This window comes from Balaenoptera musculus, chromosome 13, assembly GCF_009873245.2.
Source record: "Balaenoptera musculus isolate JJ_BM4_2016_0621 chromosome 13, mBalMus1.pri.v3, whole genome shotgun sequence".
Classification (NCBI taxonomy): Eukaryota; Metazoa; Chordata; class Mammalia; order Artiodactyla; family Balaenopteridae; genus Balaenoptera; species Balaenoptera musculus.
This window is the reverse complement of record NC_045797.1, coordinates 26400329-26422772: the sequence shown is the minus strand read 5'-3', so window position 1 is coordinate 26422772 and position 22444 is coordinate 26400329. Positions and strand designations below refer to the sequence as shown.

Below are 22444 nucleotides of genomic sequence, written 5' to 3'. Positions count from 1 at the left end.
TATCTATAGACATGCCTTGTTTTTTACTGAATACATGATTTTTTTTTTACTTTGTGGTTGGACCATAGTTTGTTTAATCGCTTATTTATGAATAATTTGGTTTATTACATTTTGCTATTATAACCAATGCTGTATGAAGAGACATATGCACGGCTGGCTTCATTGGCCTATGACCAGTGCGGTCACACAAGGCCCTGCATTCAGAAAGCCCCTATGCTTAGGATTTAATGCTTTTGGGTTGCAGTCTTGAAATTCTTAATCAGTGTTTTGTAAGTGAAGTTTGATGGAACAATGGAACATGTGCCAGGGGATTATAGTCTCGGTTCATATGTGCCCTGCCTACCTCCTACCTCCCCAGAATGGGTTTTGAGTCACCAGCTTCCCAGCCCTGATGTCCCCAGCCCACCTACCCCAACCCAGTGACTACTGGCACTCAGATCCCTGCTAATAAATCCCACATAAGTCACCAGTAATCGTACACTTCCTAGAAGAGAAAATATTCAAACTGAGTCTTAAAGGACAAATAGGAATTAACCAAGCAGAGGAAGAGGAAAGGGGGACTCAAAAAGGAGACCCAGGGACATGAGAAAGCAAGATAAATCAACTTTCAGAGATGAGCCCATGGTTCCTTATGTCAGGAGCCTATCAGGCAGAGGCAGGAGTAAGGCTCTAAAGGAAGGCAAGGGTTAGATCAAGAAAGGCCATATATGCCCTAAACCCATTCTAAGACATTTGGATTTCATGCTAAAGCAATGGAAATTTATGAGAAGATTTTTGTCAGGAGGTCAAGTAGAGATTCTCAAGTTACAGCATTTAAAAGGTTTTTAACTGGTTTTAATTTATCCAACACTCAAGTTACAGTTCACCCTCTGTCAGTTCTTTCTGGTTATATTGGTCTTCTCCAAGGTTATACACACCTGGAGGTGTCCACTGTTCTGATACCATTGATCTCTTCCTGGTTCCACATAAATAACCTCACTCTTCCCTTCACGCCCTAATTAGGTTAGGGGGTTGGTAACTAAGGATGTGTTTCCATCAAATTCTGACACATGTGGATCCTTCCAGCATCATGGACCACTGACATCGTTCTGGTTGGGGAGGGAGGGTAACTAGACTTGCTGTGTGGTGTATGAACTCTCAGCTGCTACACACCCTCTGCTTTTCTCAAGCCAGTCTCCTCACTGACTGTCCTTCTATCTCCATCCCTCCACTTGTAGTAATCTTTTCCTCTGAATTCCCCCTTCTTTCCTCTGAATTCCTCCCCTTATCCTCCTCCAACCAAATCCTCCCCATCCTTTAAGGCCTAATTCAGGTTCATGACTACTGAATTGATTTTCCTCTCCTTAGAACAACCACATAGCCTGTGGTCTACACAACAAAATTTAGCACTTAATTATATACCACATAGAATTGTTTACCATTGCTTTATTTGTTTTTTAAGTCTTTATTGGAGTATAATTGCTTTACAATGGTGTGTTAGTTTCTGCTGTATAACAAAGTGAATCAGCTATACGTATACATATATCCCCATATCCCCTCTCTCTTGCATATCCCTCCCACCCGCCCTATCCCACCCCTCTAGGTGGTCACAAAGCACTGAGCTGATCTCTCCATGCAATGCAGCTGCTTCCCACTATCTATTTTACATTTGGTGATGTATATATGTCAGTGCTACTCTCTCACTTCGTCCCAGCTTACCCCTCCCCCTCCCCGTGTCCTCAAGTCCACTCTCTACGTCTGCGTCTTTATTCCTGTCCTGCCCCTAAGTTCATCAGAACCATTTTTTTTTAGATTCCACGTATATGTGTTAGCATACAGTATTTGTTTTTCTCTTTCTGACTTACTTCACTCTGTATGACAGTCTCTAGGTTCATCCACCTCACTACAAGTAATTCAGTTTCATTTCTTTTTATGGCTGAGCAATATTCCATTGTTTATATGTGCCACATCTTCTTTATCCATTCACCTGTTGATGGACACTTAGGTTGCTTCCACTTCCTGACTATTGTAAATAGTGCTGCAGTGAACGTGGTGGTACATGACTCTTTTTGAATTATGGTTTTCTCAGGGTATATGCCCAGTGGTGGGATTGCTGGGTCATATGGTAATTCTATTTTTAGTTTTTTAAGGAACCTCCAGAGTGTTCTCCATAGTGGCTGTATCAATTTACATTCCCACCAACAGTGTAAGAGGGTTCCCTTTTCTCCACACCCTCTCCAGCATTTATTGTTTGTAGATTTTTTGATGATACCATTGCTTTATTGTGTGATAATTTTGTCTTCTCACCTAAACTGTAAACTACTTGATATCTTTTCTATCTGTATTAACTCTTAAGCATTAAGCCTTGGCATTACAAATTTGTCCTACTCATTTCTGCGCCCCACTCTGTAGTAGATCCTAGATTATCAGTATATATTTGTTGAATGAATTGATGACAGTGATACCTGTGGAGTCTGTTCTTGGTCTGCCCATCATCCCCTGCATCCCCCTTCTTTAGTAACACCTCTATTTTCATGGTCACAGGGTGGGCCATGACCCAGGTGAGGCAATCATAGTTCTCCAGGCGACTAATCAGAGTCTTTCCCAGTGGGTTCTCAAACTGAATCTGTGAGAGAGAAGCTCTTTTTATTTCTCTTTGATCATGGACAGATCAGGCATGGACCATGTCCTTTTCTCCCTTCAGTGACTGTACCCAGAAAGTACTGAATCTCTAATGGCACAAAGCTCAGAGTACTCTGAGGGTACCTGATGGCTTTATTTAAAATAGTTAGAGGCTAGCGCTGTAGAGAAGAGCTTTTAAATGCAGGAAGGCAGCTTTCTACCTTGTGTCACTGCTAACGATTCTTCCAGTAACTTCCTATTTGCTTATAAATAATACATTATCCCATAAATTGCTTGTAATTCCTCTTTGTGAGTTAAGTGTACATATGGTTCATAGCTTGAAATCTTCCCAGTTTGCCTGTACTTTCCTCAAAGTTAATTCCTTTATTCCATTAATGTTTTGCTTTATCTGATGTTCTTGTCAAGAGATTAACAACAGCAACTAGTCTTATTCTCAGAAGGATGAGTGCTCTAGAAATAGGTTGCCTGAGTCTAAATCCCAGTTCTATTACTTACTAGCTGTGTGGCTTTGGAGAAGGCACTTAGCCTGTGTAAGCCTTTAATTCCTGCCCCATCCAGTAGTTGTGGGGATTAAATGAGATCATACATGTTAATTACTTAGTATATAGTAAATGCTAAATGAAATTAGCTATTCTTAGTATTTTTGAAAATTTTTGTATATGGATGGTTTAATATTTCTGTGATTTGTTTTTTTTTTTTAATTTTATTTTTATTTATGGCTGTGTTGGGTCTTCGTTTCTGTGCGAGGGCTTTCTCTAGTTGTGGCAAGCGGGGGCCACTCTTCATCGCGGTCCGCGGGCCTCTCACTATCACGGCCTCTCTTGTTGCGGAGCACAGGCTCCAGACGCGCAGGCTCAGTAATTGTGGCTCACGGGCCCAGTTGCTCCGTGGCATGTGGGATCCTCCCAGACCAGGGCTCGAACCCGTGGTCCCCTGCATTGGCAGGCAGATTCTCAACCACTGCACCACCAGGGAAGCCCCTGTGATTTGTTTTTAATGGCCAGGCCTCAAGTGGACTGTGAGTTACCTGAGGATAAGACTGTGTCTTATACATCTTTGTATCACCAGCATATATCATTCTGCCTGGCACATAGTAGGTTCTCAATAAATGTTTCTTCAATAAATAAATGAATGATTGGAAAAAATCAAATAATCTGTGAGAGGTGGTGGTCACACTCTCTGACATCAACTCAAATATTTAGGGACATATGCCAAACACCTGTAGCTTCCCTTCGTAGCCCATGAATATCATGAATTGATTCAAACACTTTTTGAATCTATTTATAACTTTTTAACTGTGGTAACCATGATCATCAATTAAATAAAAATTGTCTACACGCTATTTTTTGAAGAAAGAAACAGATTACAAGGAAATGATATTACAGGTCAGTTTTAAAAGGAACTATGAGATTATGTCCTTCGATTGGTCTAATTTCTGCCTTCTTTAGTGCAGCCCTGCATAGTGAGATCTAATTATTACAAAGATGACTTGGAGACTGCAAGATCCAGAATTGTTGAAGAAAAAGTGAACTTAGAAATTAAGAAGGTAGACTCACCTTTTAGAAAGTTCTTTAGCAAGATAATTTCATTTTAATGAAAAGGTTAACTTTATTTTTTTTAACATCTTTATTGGAGTATAATTGCTTTACAATGGTGTGTTAGTTTCTGCTTTACAACAAAGTGAATCAGTTATACATATAAGTATGTTCCCATATCTCTTCCCTCTTGCATCTCCCTCCCTCCCACTCTCCCTATCCCACCCCTCTAGGTGGTCACAAAGCACAGAGCTGATCTCCCTGTGCTATGCGGTTGCTTCCCACTAGCTATCTATTTTACATTTGATAGTGTATATATGTCCATGCCACTCTCTCACTTTGTCACATCTTACCCTTCCTCCTCCCCATATCCTCAAGTCCATTCTCTAGTAGGTCTGTGTCTTCATTCCCGTCTTGCCACTAGGTTCTTCATGACCTTTTTTTTTTCCCCCTTAGATTCCATATATATGTGTTAGCATACTTTATTTGTTTTTCTCTTTCTGACTTACTTCACTCTGTATGACAGACTCTAAGTCCATCCACCTCACCACAAATGACTCCATTTCATTTCTTTTTATGGCTGAGTAATATTCCATTGTATATATGTGCCACATCTTCTTTATCCATTCATCCAGTGATGGACATTTAGGTTGCTTCCATGTCCTGGCTATTGTAAATAGAGCTGCAATGAACATTTTGGTACATGACTCTTTTTGAATTATGGTTTTCTCAGGGTATATGCCCAGTAGTGGGATTGCTGGGTCGTATGGTAGTTCTATTTTTAGTTTTTTAAGGAACCTCCATACTATTCTCCAGAGTGGCTGTATCAATTTACATTCCCACCAACAGTGCAAGAGTGTTCCCTTTTCTCCACACCCTCTCCAGCATTTATTGTTTCTAGATTTTTTGATGATGGCCATTCTGACCGATGTGAGATGATATCTCATTGTAGTTTTGATTTGCATTTCTCTAATGATTAATGATGTTGAGCATTCTTTCATGTGTTTGTTGGCAATCTGTATATCTTCTTTGGAGAAATGTCTATTTAGGTCCTCTGCCCATTTTTGGATTGGGTTGTTTGTTTTTTTCTTATTGAGCTGCATGTGCTGCTTGTAAACCGTAGAGATTAATCCTTTGTCAGTTGCTTCATTTGCAAATATTTTCTCCCATTCTGAGGGCTGTCTTTTGGTCTTGTTTATGGTTTCCTTTGCTGTGCAAAAGCTTTTAAGTTTCATTAGGTCCCATTTGTTTATATGTGTTTTTATTTCCATTTCTCTGGGAGCTGGGTCAAAAAGGATCTTGCTGTGATTTATGTCATAGAGTGTTCTGCCTATGTTTTCCTCTAAGAGTTTGATAGTGTCTGGCCCTACATTTAGGTCTTTAATCCATTTTGAGTTTATTTTTGTGTATGGTGTTAGGGAGTGTTCTAATTTCATACTTTTACATGTACCTGTCCAGTTTTCCCAGCACCACTTATTGAAGAGGCTGTCTTTTCTCCACTGTATATGCTTGCCTCCTTTATCAAAGATAAGGTGACCATATGTGCGTGGGTTTACCTCTGGGCTTTCTATCCTGTTCCATTGATCTGTATTTCTGTTTTTGTGCCAGTACCATACTGTCTTGATTACTGTAGCTTTGTAGTATAGTCTGAAGTCAGGGAGCCTGATTCCTCCAGCTCCATTTTTCGTTCTCAAGATTGCTTTGGCTATTCAGGGTCTTTTGTGTTTCCATACAAATTGTGAAATTTTCTGTTCTAGTTCTGTGAAAAATGCCAGTGGTAGTTTGATAGGGATTGCATTGAATCTGTAGATTGCTTTGGGTAGTAGAGTCATTTTCACAATGTTGATTCTTCCAATCCAAGAACATGGTATATCTCTCCATCTATTTGTATCATCTTTAATTTCTTTCATCAGTGTCTTATAATTTTCTGCATACAGGTCTTTAGTCTCCTTCGGTAGGTTTATTCCTAGATATTTTATTCTTTTTGTTGCAATGGTAAATGGGAGTGTTTTCTTAATTTCGCTTTCAGATTTTTCATCATTAGTGGAGAGGAATGCAAGAGATTTCTGTGCATTAATTTTGTATCCTGCTACTTTACCAAATTCATTGATTAGCTCTAGTAGTTTTCTGGTAGCATCTTTAGGATTCTCTATGTATAGTATCATGTCATCTGCAAACAGTGACAGCTTTTCTTCTTCTTTTCCGATTTGGATTCCTTTTATTTCTTTTTCTTCTCTGATTGCTGTGGCTAACACTTCCAAAACTATGTTGAATAATAGTGGTGAGAGTGGGCAACCTTGTCTTGTTCCTGATCTTAGTGGAAATGGTTTCAGTTTTTCACCATTGAGGACGATGTTGGCTGTGTGTTAGTCATATATGGCCTTTATTATGTTGAGGAAAGTTCCCTCTATGCCTACTCTCTGCAGGGCTTTTATCATAAATGGGTGTTGAATTTTGTCGAAAGCTTTCTCTGCATCTATTGAGATGATCATATGGTTTTTCTCCTTCAATTTGTTAATATGGTGTATCACGTTGATTGATTTGCGTATATTGAAGAATCCTTGCATTCCTGGAATAAACCCCACTTGATCATGATGTATGATCCTTTTAATGTGCTGTTGGATTCTGTTTGCTAGTATTTTGTTGAGGATTTTTGCATCTATGTTCATCAGTGATATTGGCCTGTAGTTTTCTTTCTTTTTGACATCTTTGTCTGGTTTTGGTATCAGGGTGATGGTGGCCTCGTAGAATGAGTTGGGCAGTGTTCCTCCCTCTGCAATATTTTGGAAGAGTTTGAGAAGGATAGGTGTTAGCTCTTCTCTAAATGTTTGATAGAATTCTCCTGTGAAGCCATCTGGTCCTGGGCTTTTGTTTGTTGGAAGATTTTTAATCATAGTTTCAATTTCAGTGCTTGTAATTGGTCTGTTCATATTTTCTATTTCTTCCTGTTTCAGTCTCGGCAGGTTGTGCATTTCTAAGAATTTGTCCACTTCTTCCAGGTTGTCCATTTTATTGGCATAGAGTTGCTTGTAGTAATCTCTCATGATCGTTTGTATTTCTGCAGTGTCAGTTGTTACTTCTCCTTTTTCATTTCTAATTCTATTGATTTGAGTCTTCTCCACGGCGACCCAAAACCTATGGGATGCAGCAAAAGCAGTTCTAAGGGGGAAGTTTATAGCAATACAAGCCTACCTCAAGAAACAGGAAACATCTCGAATAAACAACCTAACCTTGCACCTAAAGCAATTAGAGAAAGAAGAACAAAAAAACCCCAAAGTTAGCAGAAGGAAAGAAATCATAAAGATCAGATCAGAAATAAATGAAAAAGAAATGAAGGAAACAATTGCAAAGATCAACAAAACTAAAAGCTGGTTCTTTGAGAAGATAAACAAAATTGATAAACCATTAGCCAGACTCATCAAGAAAAAAGGTTAACTTTAAATCACATTCATATCAGTTAAGGTTTTCTATAAATTTTCAGGCTTATGGCTTTTTATATGGTTTCTTTCAAGTGTATAAATGACACTTTCTTCCATCTGTTCTTGATTAGCCTAACTTGTTCATTTTTTCTTTATTTAAAATTTAGCTGATATTAAGAACGTCAGAAGTTCACCAGATGTATTTGACAGAGATATGTTTACAAAGTTTTATGGAGATGAAAATGAATTTGACTGATCTTAAAATTTTTTAGGTGGTCATCCAATAGGAAATACAATAGTTAAATTGAATTAAATCCACCCCTATTCTTAGATGAATGCAAAGACAGTATAAAATCTATGAAGTTATCATCAGTGTTATTATTATTATATGTGTGGTCATTATAATAAAAGCCTCAAATAAATCCCTAGTTTAAATACACATTCTTTACACACATTGATTACACTCGGAGTTGTAAGCAATGTTGAATCTGTAATAAAATGTTTTTCTTTACTTTAGAAAAGCTTATTTAGTTATGTTAAGGCTTGTAAGAATGGTCTTAGATTTTATTCTCCATCATGTAACCCCATAGGAATTGTTTTAAAATTTGCTCAAGTAAATGCTTGCTTTAAAGAACCATTTCTTACCCTTGCAAGTGTGGAAATAAGTCATTTGTACAAACTTGAAAAAAAATTTAGCTGAAATATCCTGCCTAGCTGTCTCTGTGGCAGCTTTTGTCCAGTTATTTTTTAATTTTTTATTACAAGTAAACATTCCCTCTACAGAAGTATAATATAAACAGTTCAAAATGATCCAAAATTCTACCCTCCAGAGATAATTGCTATCAGCAGTGTAGGACACATTCTACTGAATTGCTTTCCTTACACATATATGGACATGAACATACATGTAATGTTATTAGGGTTTTTGATATCATCCACTTTTACAAAAATGGAACTATATAATACCCACTGATCTGCATTTTTTTATTTAGCTATTTATCCAATAATTTTTTTCATATTGGCATATAGAGATCTAACCCATACCTTTTAGTAGCTGTGAGGTATTCTAGTGTATAAATTCATCACCATTTATTTAACCATCCAACTGAATTTTTATTTGAACTCTGTGGCCTTGAACAAGTTACTTAAACTCTTTGTCCCACAGTTTTCTCATTTATAAAATAAGGCTAATAATAGTAGCTATCCTATAGGGTTTTTACAAGGATTAAATATAACTTGCATGTAAAGTACTTAAAACAGTACCTGGCGCATGTGAGCAATGCATAAATGTTTTCTGTTGATACTAATAGTAGTAGTAAGAGTTTGTGAGAGGTGGTGTCCTCGCACAAACTTTTTACTGAGAAAATTTATATATGCCTTTTTACTGAGAAAATTTCAGGCTCTAATAATTTTTTATTGAAAAGAAGATGTGACTATAAAATAATTTTTAATTCAAAATCATTCACAATTCCACTACCCCATTACACTGATTTTTTTTTTGCACATTACCTCTCAGTTTTCCACAATCATTTTTAGGTTTCAGAGTTATAATTTATGTATGTAATATTTTTGTTTTCATGTAACATAATATTATAAAACTTTTTCCATAGTTTTTTAGCCTTTCTTTTCTGTTATTTATCCATTTTGTTCCTGTTTTGCTCTTAAAAGAGGACTAGAAATGTTGCTCTGTGAAACAGAGATGTGAAGAGATATACAGGGGAAGATGGAATACTTCTTTATCTTTATATACCCTCTTTATATGTAAGCCAACCTGACACCTTTAGAGCAGATCTCTAATACTGGATTTTGATCATAAATTTAAGATCTGGGAGAGCCTGCCAATTCCAGCAGCCAAAATTAAGCGCATAGGAGAGCCATCAATGGAGAGAATAATGCTGCTAGTTGGTTTTATTTTTAAGTAAGTTCTGAGCCGCAAGGAAAAGATACGTGAACTAAAAGCCATAGTCTCTTACATACTCTAACAGTTGTCTATAGATTATAATAACAGCAACCTTTTATTGAACACCTTCTGTCCAAATACTTTCTGTTTTAAATAGTTTCCACTATTACTTAATCTCATATATCTAGATGAAGAAACTAGGGCATAGTTTCTTGTCCAAATTAGCTTTCCCAAAGTTTCTAAGTTAAGATACAGAACAGGGATTCTAAGCAGTCTGACTCTAAAGCTCACATACTTAACCATTCTCTATACTTCCTCAGTTGAAAAGGGCAATAAAGATAATCAAAAATTCAAAAATTGGTTCTTTGAAAAAAACTGATAAAATAGAGAATTTTTTGGTGAAATCAATGAAGAAAAGACAAAGAAAGAGGGCACAATAAACTATGTTAGACTTGTGAAAAAGGAGCATAACTGAAGATAGAAGTATGGAATCAAACATTTAGACAAAAACCAATATATTACTTAAAAGATACAAATTTTGACTCAGAAATTAAAATCTAAATGGTTCCCCTAAGCAATTATCAATCCTAGATGGTTTTATAGTCAAATTCCATCAAACTTTCAAGGGACAGATCACCCCAATCTTATACAAGCTCTTCTAGAAATTAAAAAAGAAAGAAAGAAAAAGAAAATATGCCCCCCCTACCGCCAAGTCATGATAGAAAACCAGACAAGAACAATGTGAGAAAAGAAAATTGCAGGCCAATCCACTCATGAAAATAGATAAAACCATCTTAAATTATCTTATCATGTATAAAAAGAGACTATAGAACTGATCAAGTTGGATTTATCCCTGTAATACAAGGTGATTTTGCATTAGAAATATATAAATATAAATTTAACCAAGGAGGAAAAAACCTATACTCTGAAAACTATAAGACATTGATGAAGGAGATTAAAGATTGTACAAATAAATGGAAAGATATCCTGTGTTCATGGATTGCAAGAATTAATATTGTTAAAATGTCCATATTACCCAAAGCAATCTACAGATTTAATGCAATCTGTATCAAAATACCCATGACATTTTTCACAGAACTAGAACAAATAATCCTAAAATTTGTATGGGACCACAAAAGACACTAAAGAGCCAAAGCTATCTTGAGAAAGAAGAAAAAAGTTGGGGGTATCATGCTCCCTTACTTCAGACTATGCTACAAAGCTACAGTAATCAAAAAAGTATGGTACTGGCACAAAAACAGACACATAGATCAATGGAACAGAATAGAGATCCCAGAAATAAACCCACGTACTTATGGTCAATTAATCTACGACAAAGGAGGCAAAAATACACAATGGAGAAAAGACAGTCTCTTCAATAAAGTGGTGTTGGGAAAACAGCACAGCTATGTATAAAAGAATTACATTAGAACATTTTCTCACACCATATACAAAAATAAACTCAAAATGGATTAAAGACCTAACTGTAAGACTAGAAACCATAAAACTCCTAGAAGAAAATATAGGCAAAACACTCTTTGACATAAATCATAGCAATATTTTTTTAGATCTGTCTCTTAAGGCAATGGAAACAAAAGCAAAAATAAATAAATGGGGCTTAATTAAACTTAAAAGCTTTTGCACAGTGAAAAAAATCATTGACAATATGAAAAGACAACCTAGTGAATGGGAGAAGATATTTGCAAGTGATATCATTTGATAAGGGATTAATATCCAAAATATATAAAGAGCTCATACAACTGAATATCAAAAAAACAAACAACCCAATTAAAATGGGCAGAAGACCTGAATAGACATTTTTTCCAAAGAAGACATATAGATGACCAACAGGCACATGAAAGGATGCTCAACATCACTAATCATCAGAGAAATGCAAATCAAAACCACGATGAGCTATCACCTCACACCTGTCAGAATAGCTGTCGTCAAAATGACAACAAATAATAAATGTTGGCAAGGATATGGAGAAAAGGGAAACCTAGTACACTGTTAGTAGGAATGTAAATTGGTGTAGCCACTATGGAAAACAGTGTGGAGGTTCCTCAAAAAATTAAAAATAGAATTACCATATGATCCAGCAATTCCACTCCTGTGTGTATACCTGAAGAAAACAAAAACACTAATATGAAAAGATATATGCACCCCAATGTTCATAGCAGCATTATTTACAAAACCACGATATGGAAGCAACTTATGTCCATCACCAGATGTGTGGATAAAGGAGATGTGGTATATATATACATAATGGAATATTACTCAGCTATAAAAAAGATTGAATTTTTGCCATTTGCACAACATGGATGGATCCAAAAGGTATTATACTTAGTGAAGTAAGTCAGACAGAGAAAGATAAATACTGTACATTATCATTATATGTGGACTCTAAAAAATAAATGAATGAATATAATAAAACAAAAACAGACTTATAGATACAGAGAACAAATTATTGGTTACCAGTGGGGAGAGGGCTTAGAGGGAGGGGCAAGATAGGGGAAAGCAATTAAGAGGTACAAACTACTATGTATAAAGGTACAAGGATGTAATGTACAGCACAGGGAAATAGCCAATATTTTATAATAACTTTAAATGGAGTATAATCTGTAAAAATATTGAATTACTATATTGTACAACTGAAACTAATATAACACTGTAAATCAACTATACTTCAATAAAAAAGAAAGAAATGTATAAATATAATTTACCACATCAACAGATAAAGGTAAAAATTATGTTATCTTAATAGATACAGAAAAACATATGATAAAATTAACATCCATTCATTATTTAAGAAAAAAATCTTGGTAAACTAGGGATAGAAAATAACTTCTATAACTTGGCAAAATGTTTCTATCAAAAATCTACAATACGGTTCTAACTGGTGAAAGATTATCTTCAGGCCTTTACATGCAGCACCATATGAGCAAGTGAAACTAGACTAAGCACAAAGGACAAGAAAAAGAAAAAAAAAAAGGAGAGTGGCCAAGATGGCAGAGTAGAAAGACCCTGAGCTCACCTCCTCTTGCAAGCACACCAGAATCACAACTATCTGTAGAATAGCCATCAATGAAAAAGACCAGAACCTACCAGAAAAGATCTTCTACGACTAAAGACATAAAGAAGGGACCACAACAAGATTGGTAGGAGGAGCAGACTCACAATATAATCAAGTCCCATACGCCCTGGGTGGGCAACCCTCAAAACAGAGAATAATTATATTGTAGAGGTTCTCCCACAGGAGTGAGAGTTCTGAGTCCCATATCGGGCTCCCCAGCCCAGGGTCCTGCACCAGAAAGATGAGCCCCAGAGCATTTGGCTTTGCAGGCTTAATTTCAGGAATCCCAAAGGTCTGGGGGAAATAGAGACTTCATTCTTAAAGGACACACACAAAATTTCACACACATTGGGACCCAGGGCAAAAGTAGTAATTTGATAGGAGCCTGGGCCAGACCTAGCTGCTTGACTTGGAGAGTCTCCCAGAGAGATGGAGGGCAGCTGCAGCTCACCCTGGGGACATAGGCACTGGCAGCAGCCATATTTGGGAGCTTTCTACCATATGGACACTGGTGCAGGCAGGCACCATCATGGGATCTTCCCTCTAGCTCATTAGCACCAAGACCTGGCCCCACCCAGCAACATGTAGGCACCAATGCTGGGACACCTCAGACCAAACAACTAACTGAGCAGAGACATAGCCCCACCCATCAGCAGACAGGCTGCCTAAAGACTACCTGAGCCCACAGCCACCTCCAGATATGCCTGTAGACACAACCCTGCCCACCAGAGGGCCAAGACCCAGCTCCCACCCTGCCCTCTGAGAAGCTTGCAGTAACCTCTAGACCAGCCTCACCCACCAGGGGGCAGACACTAAATGCAAGAAAATCACAATCCTGCAGCCTGCAGACCCAGCCCACCCACAACAGGCCAGACCCTACCCTAGGATCAGCTGGGCCCCAGCCCTGCCTACTAGCAGGCCAACACAAGCTTTGTGACACCCCAGACAGGACTCACCCTCCACCCACCCCCCCACCCCAGCAATCTGATACCCGCTCTGGGATCCCTGGGCCCTGCAGCTAGACTCCAGGACCCGGATCTGCCTGCCAATAGGCTGGCACTAACCCCAGGACCTGGCTTCACCCACCAGTGGGCAGCCAACAGACCTAGAGTCTTCTGGACCCTGACTCTGTCCACCAGTGAGCCAGCACTAGCCCTGGGGCCACCTGGGGTTCTATAATTAGCCACCTTGTGACCAGGACCCACTAACCAGCAGCTAGTAGCATCCACACAAGGCAGGGCCTGGCAACCAACCTGGCTAGGGGCCAACAAAGCCTACCAGACTGCCCACATAGTCAGCCCACCACAACAGAAGCACCCACACAGCCCTCGTGGGGGGAACCCCTAGAGCACATAACTTGGGTGACAAGAGGGATGTGTGTTGAGGGGATGCATAGGACATCTCCTACAGAAGGCCACTTCTCCAAGGTCAAGAAAAGTAACCTAACACATACATAAAAATACAAATAGCAACTTAGACAAAATGAGGCAACAGAAGAACATGTTCCAGACAGAGGGACAAGATAAAACCCCAGAAGAACTAAGTGAAGTGAAGATAGGCAATCTACCCAAGAGAGTTCAGAGTAATGATTGTAAAGATGATCAGAGAACTTGGGAGAAGAATGGATGTACAAGTGAGAAGTTAGAAGTTTTTAACAAAGAGTTAGAAAATATAAAGAACAACCAAACAGAGATGAAGAATACAATAACTGAAATGAAGAATACACTAGAAGGAATCAACAGTAAACTTAATGCTACAGAGGAATGAACCAGTGATCTGGAAGACAGGGTAGTGGAAATCACTGCCGCTGAACAGATAAAAGAAAAAAGAATGAAAAGAAATGAGGACAGTTTGAGAGACCTCTGGGACAACATCAAGTGCACTAATATTCGCATTATAGGGGTCCCAGAAGGAGAAGAGAGAGGAGGGGGCTGAGAACATATTTGAAAACATAATAGCTGAAAAATTCCCTAACCTGGGAAAGGAACAGTCACCCAAGTCCAGGAAGTGCAGAGAATCCCATACAGGATTAACCCAAAGAGGAACACACCAAGACACATTGTAATTAAAATGACAAAAATTAAAGATAAAGAGAGAATATTAAAAAGCAGCAAGGGAAAGCCAACAAATACCGTACAAGGAAACTCCCATAAGGCTATCAGCTGATTTTTCAGCAGAAACTTTTCAGGCCAGAAGGGAGTGGCACGATATATTTAAAGTGGTGAAAGGGGATAACCTATAACCAAGAATACCCAGAAAGATTGCCTTCAAAAATCAGGAATAATACATGGATGCCCCATCACCACTTTGATTCAACATAGTTGTCCTAGCCTAGTAAGATAAGAAAAATACTAAAGGGTGTGAAGGTTGAAAAGAAAGAAACAAAACTGTTTTTATTTGGAACATATTTAGTTGACTACATTAATAACCAAATTAGTAAGAGTTTAACAAGTTGGCTGGATATAAGATAAACATACAAAAGTCAATAGCATTTCCTCGAAATTGAGTTATTTGTAGTGAGGTGGATGGACCTAGAGTCTGTCATACAGAGTGAAGTAAGTCAGAAAGAGAAAAACAAATACTGTATGCTAACACATATATACGGAATCTAAAAAACAAACCAAAAAAATGGTTCTGAAGAACCTAAGGGCAGGACAGGAATAAAGACACAGATGTAGAGAATGGACTTGAGGACGTGAGGAGGGGGAAGGGTAAGCTGGGACGAAGTGAGAGAGTGGCATGGACATATATACACTACCAAATGTAAAATATATAACTAGTGGGAAGCAGCCACATAGCACAGGGAGATCAGCTCCGTGCTTTGTGACCACCTTGAGGGATGGGATAGGGAGTGTGGGAGGGAGACACAAGAGGGAGGGGATATATGTATACGTATAGCTGATTCACTTTGTTATACAGCAGAAACTAACACAACATTGTAAAGCAATTATACTCCAATAAAAAATGTTGAAAAGTCAATAGCATTTCTATAATTAGAAACAAAATCTTAGAAACCTCAATTTTTAAAGAAATACCTTTTACAATGATAAAAAAGTAAAGTATTTAGAAATAAATTTTAACAAAAGATGCATAGAATAGTTATTGGGAATAGTTTAAAGCTTTACTGATGCACCTTAAAGAAGATATAATTAAGTGGAGCATGTTAATGGATAGAAACATTCAATATCATAAGGATTCAGTTCTCCCCAAATTGATCTATCAATGCAATTCCAATCAAAATGCTATCAGAGTTTTTTAATGAACCTGACAAGCTGATCCTAATATATATATTAGATGCTAAGATATATATTAAGGCTAAAGGTTTGCCTTGCCTGATATTAAGATGATTAAAAGGCTATTCTAATTAAGATAGTGTTGTATTGACACAGGGAAAGGCAAATTGTCCAGTCTAGAACAGATGAGAGAGCCCAGAAACAGACAGCCACATTATATGAAAACTTGATATGTGGCTGAGTTGACATGGCAAAGCAGTAGGAAAGGATGGATCTATTCATTAAATCATACTGGAACTATCAGTATTCCGTATGGGAAAAATGAAATTTGATCCCTTCTGCATGCCATTTACAATACTATATTTTAAATGTATTAAAGATTTAAATCTGAAAGTTAAAACTTTTGCAGGAAAACATAGGAGAAATTTTTATCACCAAAGGTAGGAAGGAGGAGGAATAAAGTTTGCTAACCAGAAAGTAAAAGATTGATAAGTATGGTTACTTCAAAATTAAGAAGGTCTGTCCATCAGAGACACCATGAAGAAAGTGATGACAAATCGTAACTATATTTACAACTCATATGACCAATAATAAGTTGGTATCCAGAATAAGGAATGCCTGAAACTCAATTTTTTTTTAAAAGACAATCTAATTTTTAAATAAACAAAAAATCTGAACAGGTATTTCACAGAAGGGGAAATCTCAAAATAAACATAAGAAAAATTCTCACCCTCATTAGTAATCAGGGAAACACAAAACAATGATATCCCATTTTATGCCCACTAGTTTGCAAAAAATTAAGAAGTTTCACCATAGTGTTGGCAACAGCAGAGCATGGAAACTCTTATAGACTGACAGAAAGAATGTAATTGGTTCACAACTTGTCATTTTGTTGTAAAGTAACAGTCACAATACCCTACAACCTAGCAGTTCCATTCCTAGGAGAATGTCTCCAGAAAAACTTTTACAAATGTGCACTTGGAGACATGTACAAGAATGTGAATATTGACATTATTTAAAAGGCCAGAAATTAGACTACTCAAATGTCCATTGAATGAGGCATGAATAAGTATTACAAGGTATATTCACAAAGTGGAAATGAGTGAACCACAGCTACCTACAACAATGTAAATAAATCTTTTCAATATTGAGAAAAAAAAGCAGATAACCAAGGATATAGACAATAAAATCTCTTTATAAAGCCCAAGCAAAACTAAAATACTAAAGTGTTTGTTTAAAATAATAAAACTAGTTTTAAAAGGAAAAGAATGATTTTTTTAAAATTCAGTGTAGGGCTTCCCTGGTGGCGCAGTGGTTGAGAGTCTGCCTGCCAATGCAGGGGGCGCGGGTTCGAGCCCTGGTCTGGGAGGATCCCACGTGCCGCGGAGCGACTGGGCCCGTGAGCCACGATTACTGAGCCTGCGCGTCTGGAGCCTGTGCTCCGCAGCGGGAGGGGCCGCAATAGTGAGAAGCCCGCGCGCCACGATGGGGGGTGGCCCCCCGCTTGCCGCAACTGGAGGAAGCCCTCGCACAGAAACGAAGACCAACACAGCCATAAATAAATAAATAAAAACAAATACTTAAAAAAAAAAAATTCAGTTTAGCAAGATTTCCCTTAGAGAAGATCAGGGCAAAGCATATAGATATCTTAGTAGCGTTGATGACCCACATCTTAAGTCGAATAAAGGCTTCATGAGTGTTCATTTTGCTGTTATGCTTCATAGCTTAAATATATGTTGCATGTATTCATTTGCATATAAAAAATTTTATAATGGCTTTCCAAAGAATGACTAAGTAATACATATGACAAAACTAAAACGGCCACTGTGATCAATGCATTTTGGCATCCAGAGGGCATCTGTCCAGGTTGACAGCAGTCTGCACTCATTGGGTATGTAAGTCTTTCAACCATTTACAAATCATCTTAATGATGCTGTCAAACAGCCTCCATTTCTCAGCCTTGGTACACAAGGATATCAGGTTCCCTTTCTAAGTGCTCACAAACCATCTGTTTAATATTTCCTCCTAGTCTTTGCTAGGGATCGATGTCAAGCTCTTCTGGAAAGGTATTTTATCCATATGTGTTCTCAGGAAACACCAAATGTTAACAACCCAAACATAGAAGATAAAGATTCATTGCTTCCTAAAGGGTTCCAGAAAAAAAAAAAAAAAAAAAAAACTTTTCTATGATTCATGCTTCAGTACAGTTGTCAGACTCCACTAATTGATTTGTTTTCCTTTCAGTATCTTCAAAAATAGACCAGAAAATGCAGCTATTCATTGAGTCTGTCTTTGAAAACTACATTAAAGTCATTGCCCTGTGGCTTTAAGACTAAATTAGAACCACTGTTTTATTTACTATCTAAATATTTTTAACACAGAGAGACGTTTATTAACAGAAACCATGGTCTCAGAAAAATGGCAAAAATTGAATTGAAGAATTTTTTTAGAGTTCCATAGAAAATCTTAAGTTATTTGAAAATTAGGTCTTTTAAATTTTTTCCTCACCTCTTTTGAGGAATAATTTGCATACTGTAAGTTGCATCCAAAGTGTACAATTCAATGAGTTTTGACAGTTGTATATGCCCATCACCACAATCAGGATACAGAACACTTCCATCAACCCCAAAAGATTCCTCTTGCCCCTTTACTCTCAATCCGTCTCTCCATCCTTGGCATACACCACTGATCTGTTTTTTGTCTGTAGATTAGTTTGTATTTTATATAAATGGGATCATATAAATGGTATATACTTCTTTTGTGTCTGACTTTTTTCATTTAGATTTTGAGATTCATCCATGTTGTTTATATCAACAAGTAGTTGTTAGCTTCTTTTTATTTCTGATTGGTAGTATAGTGTATGACTCTGCCACATATTGTTTAACCATTCTTCTGTTAATGGATGTTTCAGTTGTTTCTAGTTTTTGACTGTAGTGTCTAAAGTTCCTACAAATATCTGTACACAAATCTCTGTATGGACATATGTTTTTATTTTTCATGGGTCTTACTGTGTTTATGGTTAATCTTCTTCCATCCACTTACTTTCAACGCATTTGTGTCTTTATGCTTAAAGTGTATCTCTTATAGACAGCATAAAATTGGGTCTTGCTTTTTATCCATTATGCTATTCTCTGCTTTTTTTTGGAGTGTATACTCCATTAACATTTGCCATAAGTATTGATATGGTTGGATTTAGGTCAGTCATTTTATTTTTTGTTTGTCCTCTCTGATTTTTCTTCATCCTTTCCCTGCTTTCCTGCTTTCTTTGGATTATTAAACATTTTCAGAATTCTATTTTATCTATTGTCATTAGCTATATTTCCTTGCATTATTTTTAGTGGTTTCTATAGGGATTACATTATACATTCTTAACTTTTCAAAGTCTACTTAGAGTCAATATAGTAAACTTCACATAAAATGTAGAAACCTGGAGATTACAGTACTTCACATAAAATATAGAAACCTTGTAGGGATTAAAATATATTTTTAAACTTGTTTATAGCCTACTTAGAATTAATGTAGTACCATGTCATGGAAAATATACAAACTTTGCAACTATGTAGGTCCATTTATCCCCTACACACACACACACACACACACACACACACACACACACACACATTGTCTTTTTGTTGTAGTTGTTGTGTGTATTACATCCACATTATAAACTTCACAAGGCAATATTATAAATTTTTGCTTTAAACAATCATGTGTATTTTAAAGAAACTAAGAGAAAAATAGTTTTTATATTTACTTTTTCCAGTGTTCTTCATTCATTCCTAAAGATCCAGCTTTCCCTTGGGTATCATTTCCTTCAGCTCAAAGAACTTTAGTATTTCTTGTAGTTTGGTTCTGGTAACGACAAATTCTCTTAGCTGGTATTTATCTGAAAATGTATATTTCACTTTCATTCTTGAAGGAGGTTTTTCTTATATATAGACTTATGGGTTGACAGGATTCTCTTTTCTTTCAGCACATTAAAGATGTTGCTCCTCTGTCTTCTGGCCTTCCATGGTTGCTCAATAAAAGTCACAGTCCTTAAATCACTTTACCCTTTATGTAAAGGATCGTTTTTCTGGCTGCTTTCAAGAATTTTCTCTTTATGTTTGATTTTAAGCAGGTTTACAATGCTGTGACTAGGCACAGATTTCTTGTTTGGGTTCACTGAGCTTCTTTAATCTGTAAATTTATATCCTTAACCCAATTTGGGAAATTTGCTGCCATTATTTCTTCAAATTTTTTTTTCTGTCTCATTCCCTCTCTTCACTTCTCTGGGAATCCAATTACCACATGTTAAACCTTTTAAAATTGTTCCACAGTTCCCCAAGGCTCTGTGGTATTCTGCTTGTTTGTTTTGTCCAAACTTTTTTCTCTCTCTTCTTCAGATCAGATGATCTCTGTTGATCTACCTTTAAATTCACTGACTCTCATCTCTCATCTCCAGTCTGCTATTAAGCTCATGTGGTGAATTTTTTGTTCAGATATTGTACTTTTCAGTTCTAAAATTTCCATTTGGTACTTTTTTATATTTTCTATTTCTCTGTTGATATTTCCTATCTTTTCATTCATTATGAACATATTTTCCATTCCTTATGACCATAATTTTAATTATGCTGCTTTAAAGTCCTTGTCTGTTAACTCTAACATCTTTGTCATCTTGGGGTTTGCATCTGTGGACTGTATTTTTCCTCTGAAATTGGGCCATATTTTCTGACTCTTTATGCCAAAAACATTTGGATTGTATTTTCTGAATATTATGTTGTATAGACTCTGGAATCCATTGTATTACTCTGAAAGTATTTGTTTTAGCAGACAATTAACTTTGTTAGACACAAACTGCAACATTTCATGGCCTGCAGTAGGCCCCTCACTCAAATCTCAGTTCCATTCTTTAAGCCTAAACTATGAACTGCTTTCAGTTTGTCCCACCTAGGTTCAGCTAGGTGCCTGGACTAGTTTAAATACATAATTTAAGGCTCTCTGCTCTGGCTTTCTCCTTCCTTGGATTTCTTCCTTGCTCTCCAGGGGCTCTGGTTGCCCCAGGCTGCTTCCCCTGGTAATGCCAGTGAAAGACAGAGGGCTTTCTGTTGAAGCTTTTGTTGCCCCCACACTGCTGTGATGGAGGCTACCCTCAGGGCAAAGGTGCAAAAAATGGGGAACTCATTCCTTGCTGGTCACTTACTCCAAGTTTCAACTCCTCTCACAAACCTATCTTTGTTCAGTCTCAAGAGCCCTCGGGTAATTATTTTGTTTCGTTTTGTTTTTTAATACTATCCAGAGTTTGTCTATTATTTACAGAAAGATCAGTTTGTTAGGTTCTGGAACCTAACCAGATTGGAAGGCCCTTATTCACTCTTGATCAGTTTGGTTCTTTCTTTTTACCTCCTCTTCCATCTTCTGTTCAGGTTAATAAGGTCAAGTTTTTCATCATTTCTCTCTGTGTCTTTAGGAGATTATGACTTAAAAGAAGTTCTTCTGATTAAATCCCAACTCTTCATTTCTCCTCTTCTTTCCCCCTCATCCCCTGACACTCAGAAACAAACACACCCCTGCTTTACTTGGCAGATGACTTATATTGCTCCCCACCCAACCTTAGGACAATCTGGCTGCTTCTCTATCTGAAATCATGCCTATCATATACCTAGCACTAGAGCACTAGTTAGCACAGTGCAAAGATTGATTGTGGCTAAAAATAGACACAAGTACATATATAAATTTAGTGTAGAATGAAGGTGACAAATCACTAGAGCAAAGATGGTTCAGAAATGGTCTGGGTCAAGTGGTTAGCCATCTAGAAAATATTCTAAATGGATCAGGGACATAAATGTAAAGAATGATATTTTTTAAGTAGTTAAAGAAAACCTTGGTGAATTTTCTTATAATCTCAGCATAGGGAAAAGTTTTCTACCTATGACTCAAAATCCAGGTGCAATAATTTATGTAACTACAAAAAATTCATTATGTAAAAATAAAAATCTTAGGCATGGCAAAGATCACCATAAACAAAGTCAAAAGACAACTGAAAAACTAGGAGAAAGTGTTTGCAATTTATATCTCACGGGGAAAAAAAGACAAATATCTCTAATATATAAAGAATACTTAAAAATCAAGGGGAGAGACGGGAGGAACCCCCAAGCAAACCGGTAGGACGTGGGGGGACTGAGCGAGGAGGAGAAGGGGAGGCCGGACAGGCTCGGAACCCCTGAGGTCGTGGAGATCAGGAGAGGCAGGCGGGAGGGGCCCTCCGCGAGGAGCAGGAGGAGCAGGAGAAGAGTGAAGGGCGTTTGCCCCGCCCACTTGGGCCCGGGCAGCCTGCTGAACTCCCAGACCAGTCCCCTGCCCTCCAAGGCTCCCCCCTGCCCCCGGCCACATTGGTCCTGGGGGCATAGGAAGGAGGCCCAGGGGAGAACAGGAGAGGCAGGTGGAAGGAGCAGGAGAGGAGAGGAGGGCATTTGCCCCGCCCACTCGAGCCCACGAAGCCTGCTGGGCTCCCAGCCTGCTGGGCTCCCAGGTGAGGTCCCCTGCCCTCTGAGACCAGGCATCCCAGGGGGACATGCCTGGGGCCCTTCTGTTCAGCTGAGCCTAAGCCCCACCCCCCACAACCCCCAGGGCCTTTTCCAGCCCTATGGGTCCTAAGCATAGGCCCTGGCTGCTGCCCAAAC

At 37.8% G+C, this 22444-nt stretch overlaps 1 protein-coding gene across 2 annotated transcripts in view; it reads left to right on the top strand.

Moving 5' to 3' along the window:
- LOC118906416 (meiosis 1 associated protein) overlaps positions 1 to 22444 on the top strand; it is an 84995-nt gene that overhangs the window by 21525 nt on the left and 41026 nt on the right. The window lies entirely within an intron of this gene.